We start from the raw sequence: 18,891 nt of genomic DNA, 5'->3' as shown, positions 1-18,891 counted from the left end.
GCTTACCGACAGTGTGGCGAGCGCAAATGAGCACCTTGCGGGCTCGCTGCACTCGCCACGCTGCGGGCACGGTGGCGCGCTACGCTATTTTATTCTCCCTCCAGGGGGGTCGTGTACCCCCACTAGGGAGAATAAGTGTCGGTATGCCGGCTGTCGGGATTCCGGCGCCGTATACTGTAGAGATGAGCGCCGGAAATTTTTCGGGTTTTGTGTTTTGGTTTTGGGTTCGGTTCCGCGGCCGTGTTTTGGGTTCGACCGCGTTTTGGCAAAACCTCACCGAATTTTTTTTGTCGGATTCGGGTGTGTTTTGGATTCGGGTGTTTTTTTCAAAAAACCCTAAAAAACAGCTTAAATCATAGAATTTGGGGGTAATTTTGATCCCAAAGTATTATTAACCTCAAAAAACATAATTTACACTCATTTTCAGCCTATTCTGAACACATCACACCTCACAATATTATTTTTAGTCCTAAAATTTGCACCGAGGTCGCTGTGTGAGTAAGATAAGCGACCCTAGTGGCCGACACAAACACCGGGCCCATCTAGGAGTGGCACTGCAGTGTCACGCAGGATGTCCCTTCCAAAAAACCCTCCCCAAACAGCACATGACGCAAAGAAAAAAAGAGGCGCAATGAGGTAGCTGTGTGAGTAAGATTAGCGACCCTAGTGGCCGACACAAACACCGGGCCCATCTAGGAGTGGCACTGCAGTGTCACGCAGGATGTCCCTTCCAAAAAACCCTCCCCAAACAGCACATGACGCAAAGAAAAAAAGAGGCGCAATGAGGTAGCTGACTGTGTGAGAAAGATAAGCGACCCTAGTGGCCGACACAAACACCGGGCCCATCTAGGAGTGGCACTGCAGTGTCACGCAGGATGTCCCTTCCAAAAAACCCTCCCCAAACAGCACATGACGCAAAGAAAAAAAGAGGCGCAATGAGGTAGCTGACTGTGTGAGAAAGATAAGCGACCCTAGTGGCCGACACAAACACCGGGCTCATCTAGGAGTGGCACTGCAGTGTCACGCAGGATGTCCCTTCCAAAAAACCCTCCCCAAACAGCACATGACGCAAAGAAAAAAAGAGGCGCAATGAGGTAGCTGTGTGAGAAAGATAAGCGACCCTAGTGGCCGACACAAACACCGGGCCCATCTAGGAGTGGCACTGCAGTGTCACGCAGGATGTCCCTTCCAAAAAACCCTCCCCAAACAGCACATGACGCAAAGAAAAAAAGAGGCGCAATGAGGTAGCTGTGTGAGTAAGATTAGCGACCCTAGTGGCCGACACAAACACCGGGCCCATCTAGGAGTGGCACTGCAGTGTCACGCAGGATGGCCCTTCCAAAAAACCCTCCCCAAACAGCACATGACGCAAAGAAAAAAAGAGGCGCAATGAGGTAGCTGACTGTGTGAGTAAGATTAGCGACCCTAGTGGCCGACACAAACACCGGGCCCATCTAGGAGTGGCACTGCAGTGTCACGCAGGATGTCCCTTCCAAAAAACCCTCCCCAAACAGCACATGACGCAAAGAAAAAAAGAGGCGCAATGAGGTAGCTGTGTGAGTAAGATTAGCGACCCTAGTGGCCGACACAAACACCGGGCCCATCTAGGAGTGGCACTGCAGTGTCACGCAGGATGTCCCTTCCAAAAAACCCTCCCCAATCAGCACATGATGCAAAGAAAAAGAAAAGAAAAAAGAGGTGCAAGATGGAATTATCCTTGGGCCCTCCCACCCACCCTTATGTTGTATAAACAAAACAGGACATGCACACTTTAACCAACCCATCATTTCAGTGACAGGGTCTGCCACACGACTGTGACTGATATGACGGGTTGGTTTGGACCCCCCCCAAAAAAGAAGCAATTAATCTCTCCTTGCACAAACTGGCTCTACAGAGGCAAGATGTCCACCTCATCTTCACCCTCCGATATATCACCGTGTACATCCCCCTCCTCACAGATTATCAATTCGTCCCCACTGGAATCCACCATCTCAGCTCCCTGTGTACTTTGTGGAGGCAATTGCTGCTGGTCAATGTCTCCGCGGAGGAATTGATTATAATTCATTTTAATGAACATCATCTTCTCCACATTTTCTGGATGTAACCTCGTACGCCGATTGCTGACAAGGTGAGCGGCGGCACTAAACACTCTTTCGGAGTACACACTTGTGGGAGGGCAACTTAGGTAGAATAAAGCCAGTTTGTGCAAGGGCCTCCAAATTGCCTCTTTTTCCTGCCAGTATAAGTACGGACTGTGTGACGTGCCTACTTGGATGCGGTCACTCATATAATCCTCCACCATTCTATCAATGTTGAGAGAATCATATGCAGTGACAGTAGACGACATGTCCGTAATCGTTGTCAGGTCCTTCAGTCCGGACCAGATGTCAGCATCAGCAGTCGCTCCAGACTGCCCTGCATCACCGCCAGCGGGTGGGCTCGGAATTCTGAGCCTTTTCCTCGCACCCCCAGTTGCGGGAGAATGTGAAGGAGGAGATGTTGACAGGTCGCGTTCCGCTTGACTTGACAATTTTGTCACCAGCAGGTCTTTCAACCCCAGCAGACCTGTGTCTGCCGGAAAGAGAGATCCAAGGTAGGCTTTAAATCTAGGATCGAGCACGGTGGCCAAAATGTAGTGCTCTGATTTCAACAGATTGACCACCCGTGAATCCTTGTTAAGCGAATTAAGGGCTGCATCCACAAGTCCCACATGCCTAGCGGAATCGCTCCGTGTTAGCTCCTTCTTCAATGCCTCCAGCTTCTTCTGCAAAAGCCTGATGAGGGGAATGACCTGACTCAGGCTGGCAGTGTCTGAACTGACTTCACGTGTGGCAAGTTCAAAGGGCATCAGAACCTTGCACAACGTTGAAATCATTCTCCACTGCACTTGAGACAGGTGCATTCCATCTCCTATATCGTGCTCAATTGTATAGGCTTGAATGGCCTTTTGCTGCTCCTCCAACCTCTGAAGCATATAGAGGGTTGAATTCCACCTCGTTACCACTTCTTGCTTCAGATGATGGCAGGGCAGGTTCAGTAGTTTTTGGTGGTGCTCCAGTCTTCTGTACGTGGTGCCTGTACGCCGAAAGTGTCCCGCAATTTTTCTGGCCACCGACAGCATCTCTTGCACGCCCCTGTCGTTTTTTTAAAAATTCTGCACCACCAAATTCAAGGTATGTGCAAAACATGGGACGTGCTGGAATTTGCCCATATTTAATGCACACACAATATTGCTGGCGTTGTCCGATGCCACAAATCCACAGGAGAGTCCAATTGGGGTAAGCCATTCCGCGATGATCTTCCTCAGTTGCCGTAAGAGGTTTTCAGCTGTGTGCGTATTCTGGAAAGCGGTGATACAAAGCGTAGCCTGCCTAGGAAAGAGTTGGCGTTTGCGAGATGCTGCTACTGGTGCCGCCGCTGCTGTTCTTGCGGCGGGAGTCCATACATCTACCCAGTGGGCTGTCACAGTCATATAGTCCTGACCCTGCCCTGCTCCACTTGTCCACATGTCCGTGGTTAAGTGGACATTGGGTACAACTGCATTTTTTAGGACACTGGTGAGTCTTTTTCTGACGTCCGTGTACATTCTCGGTATCGCCTGCCTAGAGAAGTGGAACCTAGATGGTATTTGGTAACGGGGGCACACTGCCTCAATAAATTGTCTAGTTCCCTGTGAACTAACGGCGGATACCGGACGCACGTCTAACACCAACATAGTTGTCAAGGACTCAGTTATCCGCTTTGCAGTAGGATGACTGCTGTGATATTTCATCTTCCTCGCAAAGGACTGTTGAACAGTCAATTGCTTACTGGAAGTAGTACAAGTGGGCTTACGACTTCCCCTCTGGGATGACCATCGACTCCCAGCGGCAACAACAGCAGCGCCAGCAGCAGTAGGCGTTACACGCAAGGATGCATCGGAGGAATCCCAGGCAGGAGAGGACTCGTCAGACTTGCCAGTGACATGGCCTGCAGGACTATTGGCATTCCTGGGGAAGGAGGAAATTGACACTGAGGGAGTTGGTGGGGTGGTTTGCGTGAGCTTGGTTACAAGAGGAAGGGATTTACTGGTCAGTGGACTGCTTCCGCTGTCACCCAAAGTTTTTGAACTTGTCACTGACTTATTATGAATGCGCTGCAGGTGACGTATAAGGGAGGATGTTCCGAGGTGGTTAACGTCCTTACCCCTACTTATTACAGCTTGACAAAGGGAACACACGGCTTGACACCTGTTGTCCGCATTTCTGGTGAAATACCTCCACACCGAAGAGCTGATTTTTTTGGTATTTTCACCTGGCATGTCAACGGCCATATTCCTCCCACGGACAACAGGTGTCTCCCCGGGTGCCTGACTTAAACAAACCACCTCACCATCAGAATCCTCCTGGTCAATTTCCTCCCCAGCGCCAGCAACACCCATATCCTCCTCATCCTGGTGTACTTCAACACTGACATCTTCAATCTGACTATCAGGAACTGGACTGCGGGTGCTCCTTCCAGCACTTGCAGGGGGCATGCAAATAGTGGAAGGCGCATGCTCTTCACGTCCAGTGTTGGGAAGGTCAGGCATCGCAAACGACACAATTGGACTCTCCTTGTGGATTTGGGATTTCAAAGAACGCACAGTTCTTTGCGGTGCTTTTGCCAGCTTGAGTCTTTTCAGTTTTCTAGCGAGAGGCTGAGTGCTTCCATCCTCATGTGAAGCTGAACCACTAGCCATGAACATAGGCCAGGGCCTCAGCCGTTCCTTGCCACTCCGTGTGGTAAATGGCATATTGGCAAGTTTACGCTTCTCCTCCGACAATTTTATTTTAGGTTTTGGAGTCCTTTTTTTTCTGATATTTGGTGTTTTGGATTTGACATGCTCTGTACTATGACATTGGGCATCGGCCTTGGCAGACGACGTTGCTGGCATTTCATCGTCTCGGCCATGACTAGTGGCAGCAGCTTCAGCACGAGGTGGAAGTGGATCTTGATCTTTCCCTAATTTTGGAACCTCAACTTTTTTGTTCTCCATATTTTATAGGCAGAACTAAAAGGCACCTCAGGTAAACAATGGAGATGGATGGATTGGATACTAGTATACAATTATGGACGGACTGCCACGGTTAGGTGGTATAAAAAAACCACGGTTAGGTGGTATATATTATAATAATAATACAATTATGGATGGACGGACTGCCTGCCGACTGCCGACACAGAGGTAGCCACAGCCGTGAACTACCGCACTGTACACTGGTTGATAAAGAGATAGTAGTATACTCGTAACAACTAGTATGACACTATGACGACGGTATAAAGAATGAAAAAAAAACCACGGTTAGGTGGTATATATTATAATAATAATAATACAATTATGGATGGACGGACTGCCTGCCGACTGCCGACACAGAGGTAGCCACAGCCGTGAACTACCGCACTGTACACTGGTTGATAAAGAGATAGTAGTATACTCGTAACAACTAGTATGACACTATGACGACGGTATAAAGAAAGAAAAAAAAATACCACAGTTAGGTGGTATATATTATAATAATAATACAATTATGGATGGACGGACTGCCTGCCGACTGCCGACACAGAGGTAGCCACAGCCGTGAACTACCGCACTGTACACTGGTTGATAAAGAGATAGTAGTATACTCGTAACAACTAGTATGACACTATGACGACGGTATAAAGAATGAAAAAAAAACCACGGTTAGGTGGTATATATTATAATAATAATACAATTATGGATGGACGGACTGCCTGCCGACTGCCGACACAGAGGTAGCCACAGCCGTGAACTACCGCACTGTACACTGGTTGATAAAGAGATAGTAGTATACTCGTAACAACTAGTATGACACTATGACGACGGTATAAAGAATGAAAAAAAAACCACGGTTAGGTGGTATATATTATAATAATAATACAATTATGGATGGACGGACTGCCTGCCGACTGCCGACACAGAGGTAGCCACAGCCGTGAACTACCGCACTGTACACTGGTTGATAAAGAGATAGTAGTATACTCGTAACAACTAGTATGACACTATGACGACGGTATAAAGAATGAAAAAAAAACCACGGTTAGGTGGTATATATTATAATAATAATACAATTATGGATGGACGGACTGCCTGCCGACTGCCGACACAGAGGTAGCCACAGCCGTGAACTACCGCACTGTACACTGGTTGATAAAGAGATAGTAGTATACTCGTAACAACTAGTATGACACTATGACGACGGTATAAAGAAAGAAAAAAAAATACCACAGTTAGGTGGTATATATTATAATAATAATACAATTATGGATGGACGGACTGCCTGCCGACTGCCGACACAGAGGTAGCCACAGCCGTGAACTACCGCACTGTACACTGGTTGATAAAGAGATAGTAGTATACTCGTAACAACTAGTATGACACTATGACGACGGTATAAAGAATGAAAAAAAAACCACGGTTAGGTGGTATATATTATAATAATAATACAATTATGGATGGACGGACTGCCTGCCGACTGCCGACACAGAGGTAGCCACAGCCGTGAACTACCGCACTGTACACTGGTTGATAAAGAGATAGTAGTATACTCGTAACAACTAGTATGACACTATGACGACGGTATAAAGAATGAAAAAAAAACCACGGTTAGGTGGTATATATTATAATAATAATACAATTATGGATGGACGGACTGCCTGCCGACTGCCGACACAGAGGTAGCCACAGCCGTGAACTACCGCACTGTACACTGGTTGATAAAGAGATAGTAGTATACTCGTAACAACTAGTATGACACTATGACGACGGTATAAAGAAAGAAAAAAAAATACCACAGTTAGGTGGTATATATTATAATAATAATACAATTATGGATGGACGGACTGCCTGCCGACTGCCGACACAGAGGTAGCCACAGCCGTGAACTACCGCACTGTACACTGGTTGATAAAGAGATAGTAGTATACTCGTAACAACTAGTATGACACTATGACGACGGTATAAAGAATGAAAAAAAAACCACGGTTAGGTGGTATATATTATAATAATAATACAATTATGGATGGACGGACTGCCTGCCGACTGCCGACACAGAGGTAGCCACAGCCGTGAACTACCGCACTGTACACTGGTTGATAAAGAGATAGTAGTATACTCGTAACAACTAGTATGACACTATGACGGTATAAAGAATGAAAAAAAAACCACGGTTAGGTGGTATATATTATAATAATAATACAATTATGGATGGACGGACTGCCTGCCGACTGCCGACACAGAGGTAGCCACAGCCGTGAACTACCGCACTGTACACTGGTTGATAAAGAGATAGTAGTATACTCGTAACAACTAGTATGACACTATGACGACGGTATAAAGAAAGAAAAAAAAATACCACGGTTAGGTGGTATATATTGTAATACAATTATGGATGGACGGACTGCCTGCCGAGTTCCGACTGCCGACACAGAGGTAGCCACAGCCGTGAACTACCGCACTGTACTGTGTCTGCTGCTAATATAGACTGGTTGATAAAGAGATAGTATACAATACATACAACAATATACTACTATACTGGTGGTCAGGCACTGGTCACCACTAGTCACACTGGCAGTGGCACTCCTGCAGCAAAAGTGTGCACTGTTTAATTTTAAATTAATATAATATTATGTACTCCTGGGGGCTCCTGCTATAACAACCTGCAGTGCTCCCCAGTCTCCCCCACAATTATTATAAGCTTTGCCTTTTATACATTGATGTGCAGCACACTGGGCTGAGCTGAGTGCACACAGACTGAGTCACACTGTGTGACTGGCTGCTGCTGTGTATCGTTTTTTTTCAGGCAGAGAACGGATATAGCAGAGAACGGATATATTATATTAAAATAAATAAAAGTTAACTAACAACAACTGCACTGGTCACTGTGGTAAACTCTGTCTGACTCTGCACAATCTCTCTCTCTCTTCTAATCTAATTTCTAATGGAGAGGACGCCAGCCACGTCCTCTCCCTATCAATCTCAATGCACGTGTGAAAATGGCGGCGACGCGCGGCTCCTTATATAGAATCCGAGTCTCGCGAGAATCCGACAGCGTCATGATGACGTTCGGGCGCGCTCGGGTTAACCGAGCAAGGCGGGAGGATCCGAGTCTGCTCGGACCCGTGAAAAAAACATGAAGTTCGTGCGGGTTCGGTTTCAGAGAAACCGAACCCGCTCATCTCTAGTATACTGTGCGCCGGGATCCCGACAGCCGGCATACTGTGACCACCCCACTGCACACACTGCATCCATTATAGAAACGTCTATGGTTCTCTCCCTGTCACCTTAATCTTGTCCCTTTAATCTCTGTCCTGACCCTGTCACCCATCTCTCCTGTCCCCTCTGCTCTGTACTGTCCCTGTCACCCCTGTCCTGTCCCTGTCATCTATGTCTTGTCCCTGTCACCTCTATCTTGTCCCTTTCACCTCTATCTTGGTTTTCTTTCTTGGCCCTGTCATTTCTGTTCTTCCCCACTGTACTGTCCCTGACATCTCTGTATTTGCCTTATCACCTCTGTCCTGTCCCTGAGACCCCCTCTCCTGTCCCCTCTGTTCTGTCATGTCCTGTCGCAACAGACATATATAGTGGCAGATGCTCAATTAGCTTAGTGATATCATTCAGGTGCTTGAAAGGGAGGGGTATTTCTAAGCAAGAAAAAAAAGGCATTTTGTTTCCCCCAGCACCCTGAATGATAACAGTAACCAAATTTAAATCCCACACAATATTAGAATTCAGAGATCTCGGTTACATATATTTGTACAAATGTATGAATAAACCCCAAAGCCGCGTCAAGGCCTCTCTGTATATTTGGGGTCCCTAGCGCTATATCTAGGTGCAGGGTGTGGCACCCAAAAAAATCAGCATAAGCCAGAAAGCCCAGGGCAGCATACCAGTGAAAAAACTATAGTGATAATAAATTAGTTAGGAAGCCGAAGCTATAAAGAAAGTGATACAAAAATGAGATGTAATTAACATGGAGAAATAGTGTTAAAGAAATTAATAAGTGATAAGTGTTAATAGAATGTAAAGATATGCCACACTAAAGCCATCCAGCTCAGCCAGTCCAGGGGCACCACACCCCACACCTCCATTACACCAATCTGGGTCTATGATTAACCAGCAAGGAGCCACATGATAATCGCTCCTTAAATATATCTAAGCTAAGAGCTACCTACCTTGGAGCAACCCCATAATGCTCCATATGGCATGTCAGGGCCTGCACCTCCTCCTAATGCAGGATCCTCTCTGCCTCTCACAACAGACATATATAGGGGTATATGCAATTGCGGTCGAATTCCCGAAATTGTCGAATTTCGGGTCATTTTCGACCAAAAAAAAAAATCGCCTATGCAATTCAGTGCTTTCCGACCAAAAAACGGACTTTCAAAATTCGACTTTTTGAAATTCGAATTTTTGCAAATTCGACTTTTCTGCAATGATACAAGTGCTGCAATTCGACCAAAGCATATTCAATTCAAGTTTGGAAATTCGACAGCAGTGCTTTTAGACAGCAAATTCGTCATTTTCAATCCGCCACACTTTGGAGGGTGAAAACAAATAAAAAAAATTTAAACATGTTTTTTTTTGTGTTTTTTTGGGGGGGAATAGCAGATCTATTTATATTAGAAGGGATTAGGTACTTTTTTTTTTTTTTTTGGAGGCACAAATATTATTTATATATTTTTTAAAATATTATTATTATTATTATTTTTTTTTTATGCTGGAACGGTGAAATCATAAAAAAAAATGGCGTGGGGTCCCCCCTCCAAAGCATAACCAGCCTCGGGCTCTTCGAGCTGGTCCTGGTTCTAAAAATGCGGGGGGGAAATTGACAGGGGATCCCCCGTATTTTTAAAACCAGCACCGGGCTCTGCGCCTGGTGCTGGTGCCAAAAATACGGGGGACAAAAAGCGTAGGGGTCCCCCGTATTTTTAACACCAGCATCGGGCTCCACTAGCTGGACAGATAATGCCACAGCCGGGGGTCACTTTTATGCCGTGCCCTGCGGCCGTGGCATTAAATATCCAACTAGTCACCCCTGGCCGGGGTACCCTGGGGGAGTGGGGACCCCTTCAATCAAGGGGTCCCCCCCCCCCAGCCACCCAAGGGCCAGGGGTGAAGCCCGAGGCTGTCCCCCCCCCATCCAATGGGCTGCGGATGGGGGGGCTGATAGCCTTTTGTGATCATGAAAAGAATATTGTTTTTTCCAGCAGTACTACAAGTCCCAGCAAGCCTCCCCCGCAAGCTGGTACTTGGAGAACCACAAGTACCAGCATGCGGGAGAAAAGCGGGCCCGCTGGTACCTGTAGTACTACTGGAAAAAAAATACCCAAATAAAAACAGGACACACACACCGTCGACAGTAAAACTTTATTTCATACGTCGACACACACATACTTACCTATGTTCACACGCCGACATCGGTCCTCTTCTCCATGTAGAATCCACGGATACCTGAAAATAAAAGATCAATATACTCACCTCAACCAGGGTCCAGAGATAAATCCACGTACTTGTAGAAAATAACAAACCGGACACCCGCTCCATGCCGGACTGAAAGGGGTCCCATGCTGACACATGGGACCCCTATCCCCGAATGCAGAGAGACCTCTCAGTGACAGCTGTCACAGAAAGGTCCCTTCAGCCAATCAGGAAGCGCTACTTCCGTGGCGCTCACCTGATTGGCTGTTCGCTGTCTGTGCTGTGACAGCGCATCGCAAAGCCGCTCCATTACTTTCAATGGTGGGAACTTAGTAACTAGCGGTGAGGTCACCCGCCGGTCAGCGGCTGACCGGCGGGTGACCCCACCGCTACCCGCAAAGTTCCCACCATTGAAAGTAATGGAGCGGCTTTGCGATGCGCTGTCACAGCACAGACAGCGAACAGCCAATCAGGTGAGCGCCACGGAAGTAGCGCTTCCTGATTGGCTGAAGGGATTTCAGTGACAGGAGTCACGTGATGTCCCGGCATTCGGGGAAAGGGGTCTGATGTGAAAGCATTGGACCCCTTTCAGTCCGGTATGGAGCGGGTATTTGCGTTTTGTTTTTTTTACAAGTACGTGGATTATCTCTCTGGACGTGGATTTATCTCTGGACGCTGGAAGGTGAGTATAATTTTTTCACAGGTACCCTCGGATCGTCGGAGACCGTGGCAGTCGGCGTGTCAACATAGGTAAGTATGTGTGTGTCGGTAGTGTGTAATAAAGTTTTACTATCAAGGTGTCTGTGTCCTGTTTTTATTTGGGTATTTTTTTTCCAGTAGTACTACAGGTACCAGCGGGCCCGTTTTTCTCCCGCATGCTGGTACTTGTGGTTCTCCAAGTACCAGCTTGCGGGGGAGGCTTGCTGGGACTTGTAGTACTACTGTAAAAAACAATATCTTTTTATTATCACAAAAGGCTATCAGCCCCCCCATCCGCAGCCCATTGGATGGGGGGGGACAGCCTCGGGCTTCACCCCTGGCCCTTGGGTGGCTGGGGGGGGGGACCCCTTGATTGAAGGGGTCCCCACTCCCCCAGGGTACCCCAGCCAGGGGTGACTAGTTGGATATTTAATGCCACGGCCGCAGGGCACGGCATAAAAGTGACCCCCGGCTGTGGCATTATCTGTCCAGCTAGTGGAGCCCGATGCTGGTGTTAAAAATACGGGGGACCCCTACTCTTTTTGTCCCCCGTATTTTTGGCACCAGCACCAGGCGCAGAGCCCGGTGCTGGTTTTAAAAATACGGGGGATCCATGCCCAATTTTTCCCTGCATTTTTAGAACCAGGACCAGCTCGAAGAGCCCGAGGCTGGTTATGCTTTGGAGGGGGGACCCCACGCCATTTTTTTTCCGGGATTTTCCCGTTTTTTCCCGTTTTTTAAAATCGCGGCAAAATCCGCCAAAACGGCCGATTTTCGCCCGCGGTTCTGGCGAATCCGTTTTTCATTGAATATGGTGAATTCCGGCAGCCACCTGCCAGAATTCACCTGGCGAATTGAGTCGGAAAAAAAAACGGCAAAAAATTGCCGCGATTCGCCGTGAATTGCATATACCCCATAGTGGCAGATGCTTAATTAGCTTAGTGATATTCAGTTGCTTGAAAGGGAGGGGTATTTCTAAGCAAGAAAAAAAGACATTTTGTTTCCCCCAGCACCCTGAATGATAACAGTAACCATATTTAAATCCCACACAATATTAGAATTCAGAGATCTCGGTTACATATATTTGCACAAATGTATGAATAAGCCCCAAAGCCGCGTCAAGGCCTTTCTGTATATTTGGGATCCCTAGCGCTATATCTAGGTGCATGGTGTGTCACCCCAAAAAATCAGCATAAGCCAGAAAGCCCAGGGCAGCATACCAGTGAAAAAACTATAGTGTTAATAAATTAGTGTTAGGAAGCCAAAGCTATAAAGAAAATGATACAACAATGAGATGTAATTAACATGGAGAAACACTATCTCTCTATCTATCTACATACAGTGCTCAAAGTGGGGCGGTATACAGTGGTATGGCATACTGCCACTTCGAGCACTGGCAGGTCACCTATAGTGGGAAGATTCTCTGTGACACTTGACACCTGTGGCCCCATCCCCCTAAGCACAGTACCCATCACAGCTGGCACCCACCCAGCAGAAAGGGAGCTCCACCACACACACCAGTGATGCTGCGCACGTCGGAGGCACAGCAGGTCCGTGTCTGGCAGTACATTAAGTTAAGCACTGTACCCCCAGCTGCCAGCCTGCCACATTTATTTTATTGTAGAGGGGATGGAGTGGAGACAAACGGGGCTGGCCGGGGAGACAAGACGGATTTGGTATGATTTACCGACGTTTGGGATCCCAGTGGTCAGGAGACCAATGCCGGAATGCCGACAGTCGGCATACTGACACTGGCACATCGAGTCCCCTCTATGTGTGCTGTAATGTGAACAAGATTGTGCTACTGTGTGGAGTAATTTGAATTGGTACTATGGTGTGGCCACGCCCCACTTGCTTTTTTGCAGTGTGCGACTTTGGCACGCAGTGTCCCTTTATTAAGTATACTAGGGAGGGCGCAAATATATAGTCCGCAGGGGGGGGGGGGGGGGGGGGGGGCGTCGAACACCCTTGCACCGGCCCTGTTCAAATCGCTCAGTGAGTACGGCCGGCCACCGGCCACCCGGCCTGGGAGGGCGAAACACTAGGCGATGTCGCTCATAGAGCACAACACCTAGTGTGTACCCACTTTGAGATCTCTGCATTTAATATTATTATATAGGATGGAAATATTTTTATTGGTCTATTTGCAGAGTGCTGGGAGAAATTTTGCCTTTTTTCTTGTCTAGATTAATCCCTCCCTCTCACGTACCTGATGGGCTTATAAATTGATTTGAGCAACTACCATTTTGTGTATCACTGTTCTGAGAGACATAGGGCCTAATTCAGATCTGTTCGCTCGCTAGCATTTTTTGCTGCGCAGCGATCAGGTAACTACTGCGCATGCGCATGCATATGCACCGCAATGCGAAGGTGCGCCATACAGTTACAAAGCGGATTATTGTTGTGCACTGGTTCTAGCGAAGAAACCATTTGCACAGCCGATAGCAAGGAAATTGACAGGAAGAGGGTGTTTGTGGGTGGCAACTGACCGTTTTCTGGGAGTGGTTGGAAAAACGCAGGCGTGTCAAAGCTTTTGCAAGGCGGGTGTCTGACGTCAATTCCGGGCTCGAATAGGATGAAGTGATCTCAGTGGCTGAGTAAGGTCAGAGCTACTCAGAAACGGCACAAGCTGTTTTTGTACAGGGCGGCTGCACATGCGTTCGCACACTTGCAAAGCTAAAATACACTCCCCTATAGGCGAGTGAACAGATCTGAATTAGGCCCATAGATCAGTAGTTGGAGGGTATGCTGATCTTTGTAGTTCCATATTGGAGGATCTTGAGAGGCTTCCAGGTTAGTTAAATATTGGAAAACTAGCCTTTTTCAGGAATGTTTGTTCAAGCAGTATATAGATAAAAAAAAATTGCTGTATTTTATTAATAAACTATAGTTTTTTTCTATTTTATTTATTATTCAGGGGTCAATAATGTAACAGGTGGTGTACGCTTCATATAAGCAAAGAGTGGAGGGAGATTGAGGTTGTTTATGTTAGGCAGGTAGCTATGCCCTTCATGGTGCTAGCCACACTCCATGACACAGACCACACCCCCACAGCACTGGTCACATTCTCATATACGTAGTCAACACCCATGCTCCTTACAGACCCTGTAGCGCCACACAATAGGACCTTGATAAATTTCAGCTCCAGGACCATGAGGCCCTTAATCTGGCACTGGGATAGAGCACCCCTGGACAAAGCAGCCCTAGCCCATTGATGGACAACACTGCAGCTCCCCTGGATGGATACAGCATGGACACGTCCGCTCGCTACAAACACCACAGCTGGACGTTTTGGGGATCCGAGTCACTGTCAAGGGCGGGAAACCCCGAGACGGACTCGGATCCCGCCTCGGACCACAATGTTCTAATTATTTGAAAACGTAAACTTGACTGACACTTTTCTCCTGATTCTTTGCCCAGAATAGGATAATGGCAAAATGTACCAACTTTCAATTTGGCAGTTGAGCCGGACTGTTGTTACAACAACTGCACCTGCTAATTTGTCCTTGTAAAGAAAATATGGGTGTGGTATTGAAGGTCGACAGAAACTAGGTCGACCACTATTGGTCGACAGTAACTAGGTCGACAGGGTGTCTAGGTCGACAGGGTCTTTAGGTCGACATGCTCTATGTCGACAGGTCAAAAGGTCGACATGAGTTTTTTATGTTATTTTGGTGTCGTTTTCTTCGTAGAGTGACCGGGAACCCCAATTAGTGCACCGCGGCCCCTCGCATGGCTTGCTTCGCTCGCCATGCTTCGGGCATGGTGCCTTCGCTCTGCTACCGCTTTGCTCGGCACAGATTACCGTTCCAATCGTAGTCCACGTGGATCGTTAAGTATGAAAAGGTTCAAAAAAAGAAAAAAATTGTGAAAAACTCATGTTGACCTTTTGACCTGTCGATCTAGAACATGTCGACCTAAAGACCCTGTCGACCTAGTTACTGTCGACCAATAGTGGTTGACCTAGACATTGTCGACCTAGTTACTGTCGACTTAGAGACCGGATCCCATAAAATACACTGGGACATAATATACATTAATTTTTAATTAACTACACTACATATACAGTAAAATACATTAAACCAGAGGCGTAACCAGGGCAGGGCGAGCAGGGCACGTGCCCTGGGCGCCATGACAGGGCCAGCAGAGGGGGGCGCCACCTGTAACATTATAAGAAGTACTATCAAGGCCGTAGATACAATCCTCCATCCCAGACTGGTTTATATTGCGCTGCTCCGGGCAACAGATTTGGGACAGCGGGAGCGGACAGCCCCTCATCACAGGTCACAGCACAGCTTCCTATTCGCTATAACCCTCTGCCTGCTAGAAACGTCACTCCAGCTTCTCTACTTTACTTATCTCCCCTTCACGCGGTTTCCCCTCCGCAGCCTTTCTCCTGCCTAACCCTGCCGGGGTAGCCCTTTTCCTCTCTCCCCGGTCCCCTGCTCCGTAGCCCAGGCAGCCGTTCTCCTCCCTCCCCGGTCCCCTGCTCCTTAGCCCGGGCAGCCGTTCTCCTCCCTCCCCTGTCCCCTGCTCCGTAGCCGGGGCAGCCCTTCTCCTCCCTTCCCGGTCACCTGCTCCGTAGCCCGGGCAGCACTTCTCCTCGCTCCCCGGACCCCTTCTCCGTAACCGCGGCAGTCCTTCTCCCTCCCGGTCCCCTGATCCATAGCCGGGGCTGCCCTTCTCCTCCCACCCGGTCACCTGCTCCGTAGCTGGGCAGCCCTTCTCCAGCCTCCACGGATCTCCCCTTCTGCAGGTCTTCTCCTCCCATCCCGGTCACACCGCTCCGCAGCCAGGCAGTCTTCTCGCTGGATTTACCCATCTACAGTACTACTCCTGTCTGCCCAGTCACCCGCTCCATAGCCGGGCAACCGTTCACCTGACTACCCATTTTTCCCCTCTGCAGCACTCCTCCTGCCTCTCCCAGGCAGCACAGCTTTATGGCTTGGCCCTGGCGTGATTCATTTCTCTCCCCTTGTTCTACCTCTTGTTACAATACAGGCACTGTCCCTCTCAGTCTTCCCCCTCCTTTCCTCTTCCTCTGTTTAAAGTATGCAGACTGACGACATCTGCCTCCTGCCCCTGTTGCCCCCACCTCCTCTCCCCTATGCTATGGTGCGCTACTCCTGGCAATCTGGGCAGAGCTAGGACACCGGGATAGGACAGGACTCTCATCGCAGTCCTCTCTCTCCAGCTGCTCTACTTCACTTCCCTTGACCTTCCCCCCTGTTTCCCCCTGTGCTGTCCTTCTCCTGCCTCCCCCGGACTCTGCCTCATGAGCCCTTCTCCTGTCTCCCACTACTCATGCCTCACCTGTTCTCCCCCTCCGCAGCCCTTCCCCTGCCTCCCCCCTTCTACCCCTCTGCAGCCCTTCTCCTGCCTCCCCCTCTGCAGCCCCTCTCTTGCCTCCCTCGGTCTCCCCCTCTGCAGCCCCTCTCCTGCCTCCCTCGGTCTCCCCCTTTGCAGCCCTTCTCCTGCCTGCCCTGGTTTCCCCCCTCCGCAGCCCTTCCCCTGCCTCCCCCCTTCTACCCCTCTGCAGCCCCTCTCTTGCCTCCCCCTCTGCAGCCCCTCTCTTGCCTCCCTCGGTCTCCCCCCTCTGCAGCCCCTCTCCTGCCTCCCTCGGTCTCCCCCTTTGCAGCCCTTCTCCTGCCTGCCCTGGTTTCCCCCCTCCGCAGTCCTTCTCCTGACTCCCTATTTCCCCCTCCTCAGTCCTTCTCCTGACTCCCCCTGTTTCCCCCTCCTCAGTCCTTCTCCTGACTCCCCCTGTTTCCCCCTCCTCAGTCCTTCTCATGACTTTCCCAGTTTCTCCCTCCACAGTCCTCCTGACTCCCCTGGTCTCCCCCTCCGCAGCGCTTCTCCTGCCTCTCCCGGGCAGTGCTGCATTACAGCCTGGTGCTGGAGTAATCATCTCTCTTCTCTGTCTCTACTTCTTGTTCTCTTGTATTAATACACAGGCACTATCCCTTCCTCCTACTGCCCCATTGCCTTACATTGTTCTCCCTCCCCTGTCCTCTGTTAACAGACTGAGACTGCCTTTACTACCTCCTCCTCCTTCTCTCTCTTCTTCCTCTCTTTCTTTTCTTCTCCTCCCCCTCTCTTGCCCTCCTTTGATCCTCCCTCCCTCTCTCGCTGGGCAGGATGCACTAACCATCCGCAGTACATCCTGCCACTTACTGCATTGATACTAACATATCCAATTAGTATCACAAATGACAGCTCTTCCGATAAGAGATGTCCTTTGCAATCAGCGCCGGAAACTCTACTTCCGGGTTTCTGCCCTGGAAAACCCTCTGCGCATGTGCAGTGAAGCGACGGCTGCAGGGGTGCAGGGAGGGATCCAATTGGATCCTTCTCAGTTGGGCAGATGCAGAAAGAAGCCCATAGGCCAAAAGCTGGCATTACCCATGGCACCGAAGCCCTGGCGTCCATGACTTAGTACATATGGAAAATGCGTGCAAAGTCCAAAAACTCGGTTTTGGTTGCGTGTTCCCTTTTTCTCTCTTCTCCTCCTCCCTCTCACTTCTCCTCCCTCCCTCCCTCCCTCCCTTTCTTTCTTTCTTTCTTTCTTTCTTTCTTTCTCTCTCTTTCTCTCTCTCCTCCCAATCTCTTGTCCTCCCCTCTCTCTATTCTCCTCCCTCTCTCTCTTCTTGTCCTCCCTCTTTCTCTTCTCCTTCTCCGTCCCTCTTTCTCCCCCCCCCCCTCTCTCTCCTCCCCTTCTCCTGCCAATCCCTCTCTCCTCCTTTCCCCTCTTTTCTTCTATTCTTCTCCCCTCTTCTTCCTATATGTCTTTCTTCTTCTTCTTCTCCTCCTCCTTTTCCTCCCCTCCCCATCCCTTCTCCTATATCTCTAACCTCCTCCTCCTCCTCACTTCTCCTATATCTCTAACCTCCTCCTTCTCCTCCCTTCTCCTATATCTCTAACCTTTCCTTCTCCTCTATCTTTAACCTCCTCCTCCTCCTCCTTCCTTCTACTATATCTTTAACCTCCTCCTCCTCCTTCCTTCTACTATATCTTTAACCTCCTCCTCCTCCTCCCTTCTCCTAAATCTCTAACCTCCTCCTCCTCCCTTCTCCTATATCTCTAACCTCCTCTTCCTCCTCCTCCCTTCTACAGTATCTCTAACCTCCTCCTCCCTACTCCTATATCTCTAACCTCCTCCTCCTCCCTTCTCCTATATCTCTAACCTCCTCCTTCTCCTATATCTCTAACCACCTCCTCCTCCCTTCTCCTATATCTCTAACCACCTCCTCCTCCTCCTCCCTTCTCCTATATCTCTAACCTACTCCTCCTCCCTTCTCCTATATCTCTTTTCTTATCCTCCTCCCTCTCTCTCTCTCTGTCTCCTACTTATATCTCCCCCTCGAACCTCTTTCTCCCTCTCTTCTCCCCCATGTCCTCCCTCCCACCTGGTGCCAGGCTTAGAAGGCGCCACCACTGTTTAAGCAGATTATCATGCGGAATAGTTTTCCGCATGTAAATATGCTAAGTGTCCTTCCTTAAAAGGGCCAATGCCTTGGAGAAGACAGGTGCTAGAGTTAATACTGGACCTCTAGCGTCCTACAGGGAACACTACACTATAGCTTTACCCAGAAATGCCGGGAGCGCTTAGTGCTGGCGCCAATGAACCTGGAACCCAGAGCATGAAACCCCTGGCAATGAGAATTACACCCCTGGCTACGAGCATGACACCCAGAGCATTACACCCCTGGCAACGAGCATTACACCCCTGGCAACAA

This window comes from Pseudophryne corroboree, chromosome 9 (assembly GCF_028390025.1).
Source record: "Pseudophryne corroboree isolate aPseCor3 chromosome 9, aPseCor3.hap2, whole genome shotgun sequence".
Taxonomy (NCBI): domain Eukaryota; kingdom Metazoa; phylum Chordata; class Amphibia; order Anura; family Myobatrachidae; genus Pseudophryne; species Pseudophryne corroboree.
This window is presented reverse-complemented; position numbering follows the sequence as displayed.